This window comes from Glycine max, chromosome 14 (genome assembly GCF_000004515.6).
Source record: "Glycine max cultivar Williams 82 chromosome 14, Glycine_max_v4.0, whole genome shotgun sequence".
Taxonomy (NCBI): Eukaryota; Viridiplantae; Streptophyta; class Magnoliopsida; order Fabales; family Fabaceae; genus Glycine; species Glycine max.
In genome coordinates this window covers 19,640,421-19,643,767 of record NC_038250.2, presented here as the reverse complement: position 1 = coordinate 19,643,767, position 3,347 = coordinate 19,640,421, and the positions used below count along the sequence as shown (strand labels likewise).

General features: G+C 25.2%; 1 long non-coding RNA gene across 2 annotated transcripts; it reads right to left on the bottom strand.

Moving 5' to 3' along the window:
- Positions 1-282: 282 nt before the first annotated feature.
- On the bottom strand, positions 283-2,163 carry LOC121173412 (uncharacterized). 2 transcript variants are annotated; one of them, XR_005888217.1, is made up of 5 exons: positions 2,016-2,157; positions 1,848-1,906; positions 738-801; positions 612-637; positions 283-530 (listed from the first exon to the last, which is right to left on the bottom strand). It is a non-coding gene; the product is annotated as an uncharacterized lncRNA (long non-coding RNA). The 2 variants fall into 2 exon arrangements; XR_005888218.1 differs by having other exon boundaries at positions 283-801; positions 2,016-2,163.
- Between the last annotated feature and the right edge of the window lie 1,184 nt (positions 2,164-3,347).

The window sequence follows — 3,347 nt, the reverse complement described above, 5'->3', positions numbered from 1 at the left end:
ATGTTGACAGTTAACATCGGTTTTCTACAAAAAAATTGATGTTAACGTTAGTTAATATCGGTTTTTCCAAAAAAACCGATGTTAACGTTTTCGATATTAACATCGATTTTTTTGTAAAAAAACCGATGTTAACTGTTAAATTAATACATTCGTTAACATCGATTTTTCCAAAAAGTCGATGTTGTTTTCAGGAATTTTTTTTAAATAATGTCTCTGTTCTTACAAAAAAACCAAAATTTAACCTGTAAATTTAAAATCAAACCACACAGCACACAACATATATCATTTGCATTATGCTTTCAAATAAGTTTTAGCAAAAAACTAGCTATCAACAAAGGTTATTCAATGTTAAAATGAAACAACAATTGTAAAAAATGTAATGCAAAGTATGTAAACTAATTAAGTAACCTAAAGTTACATAGTTGTCTAACATCCTATGTTTGATTTCTAAATTTTAGATAATACTGTGCCCACTGGATGCAAAGCGCCTTGAATCTAACTGCTTCCAATGATCTAACTTCATTAAAATACTGCATGATCAAATAAAAAAATAAATTAATAATGTAATAACAATTATAAGAAAACCAACTTTGTTTGAAATAAACAATTACCGTCTCCAAATTATTCCTGAAAGATCCTAAGCAACACGTAAACAGTTACATAGTTAGCATATATCAATTGTCATTAATGGCAGTGAGCACGTAATAAAAATATTCATTGGTAACAAACATTTGTACCTGTGATGATGAGCAGCACGGTCCAAAATGAAAGCAAGAATCAAAGAAATAACTGAATGAACACCTACATCAATCATCATTTCGAAAAATAGATATCAATATGAATGCTACACTCAAAAGCAAAACTAAACGAGAGAAATTATATTTACATGTATTTTGAGGAGAGAGAAACATTTATAATAATGATATTTTTTAAAAAGTATATTAATTTAGGACATTTATTATTATCAAATAAATTAACTATTTTTTTAATTTTGATGAATTAGATTATCTCTTACAAATATTAACAGAGTTAATAACTTTATTAATGAGTCTCCTCTATTGTTATAAGTTATAATCCATAGATTCGGTGTATGTCCAAAACTAGAGTGAGGGAACAAGATAGTATAGGTGGTGCAAATTGAACATCATTTACTATACCTAGTTCTCTTTTTGGTACATATCATATACTATAGTCTATTAATTTTACATTGAAGCATTCTTTAGACTTAGATATAAGTAACAAATAAGTGTATTTCCTTATATCATTTGAATTAAAATTCCAACTCATTTACTTATTTTTTACTTATATCTAAGTTTAAAGGAAATACACCATTTGAATTAAAAGATAATTAACCATGTATAAAAGTTAAAATAAATTAAGAGAAATATTAATTTAATTTTTGTGTGAATATATTACCTAGAGTTGGAATAAAACACATCAATGCTCTGCTGTTTAGACAATAAAGTATTTCTTTCCCACTTAAAATCTAAAACACCTATATTATCCATAGAAATAAAAAAAAATATCAGAATTTTACAAACAACTCATACACCATACTAAGCTAGACACCTTTAGTGATATAAAAATAGCATAATTATTAATAGGTCCTATAACAAAAAAAGGCCCAGACAAGAAATGCAAGAGAAAAAAAATTGAACCTTCCTCTGCCAATGGCCATGCACATCCATTAAGAACTTTTATAAAGGACAAAACAAATATTCAAAGCTGCTACACTGTTTATTTCATTCCAAAATTGAAAGTAGGCTTGGAGCTAATAGGAATAGTTCTAAATAAAAAATTGAAAAATAAAATAAAATAATATTGAAAGAAATCCGAAATAAACATACTTTTAATTCTGGCAATTCAATTACACATCCGCACTCCACTACCTCTGCTCGCACTCGCTCTGAAAGGCAACAAAAAATTATCAACGTAATCAAATCTCAATATGACATTAGCAGACAAAAAACAACAAGCTCGGACTATATGGATTAGCACGCGACGGAGAGACCCACCCTGAAAAATGTTGGCTTCTAGGGTTTGTGTTGTGAACGCGAGCGAAGGTTTTGTGGTTATGTGATGAATGAGTCTTATAGACTCTGAGAATAAGGGTTTTAGTTTGGAGAAGGTAAACAATTGGTGCATTGCAACCCAACCCGGCCCAGTAAAACTATTGGATTAGTATAAGCTTTTGAGGACCCTTTTACGTATGCTAGAAATAAAGGATATATTTCTTTTGTTTATATATATATATATATATATATATATATATATATATATATATATATTAATATTGTACGAGTTTAAGTTAATGTTGTCTATATATAACTTTATTTTATGTCAGAAAAAAATATAACTTTATTTTAGGTGGGGTAATGTTTTATAGGCTTCGGCACGATAGTATTATGCCCGTTTGAAAAAAAGTTTAATTAATATATTTTCAAAAAGCTTTTACTGTATAGGAATTTGTTATAAGTATTTAAATTTTAATAAATTATTTGTATTTGGATATTTATGTTGATAAATGCTTACACAATTTTAAACTATTTAGATGCATTGCTACATGAATACGTATAAAATGTTGTCTCATTTTAGAAATTAAAGAAAATAAGAATCATTTTATATTTAAAAATAATTTAAAAATTAATATCTAACTAAATAATTTATATATTAACATTATATATATCACAAAAATATTTTAAAAAATAACAAGGCATCCTTTACCTATTTTTAGTTTTTAAACACTAAAAGTACATTATTTTTAAAAATGAAGCCTAATACAATAATCATTCTATTATAGTACAAGTTACCTTTGTCCATGTCACCCACCTTAAAATTTATAATTTAAGACAATCACAATTCTATATAAAGAAAAAAGTCCATTTATAAATAATAAAATCAAATTTGAATATAAAAGTCCATTTACAAATAAATTTGACGGCAAAATATAAAGATAAAGAAAACTTTGAAGACTTTGACAAGCCAAATATTTGTTCAAATATTAAAATTAGAATTTTAAAAAAATAGACTAAAAATAATTAATCCGAAATGTTTTTTTTTTGTTTCTTCTTTCCTAAATGAGTATTAAAATATATTTAATTGAGTATTAAAATAACTTTTGACAAAAAAATTCATCACTATTTAAATATAATTATTTTTCTTTGTTTCTTCTTTCCTAAATAATTTTTTTATTAAATTTATTAACAAAAAAATCACATAATTAACAAATGAGGTTAAAAATAATAAAAAAATGACAAATGTAATAAAAAAATTACATGTGGATTATAATTAACTCTAAATTTAAAGACTTAAAACATAATTTTCGTGTCTCATAAAAATATTTTTAT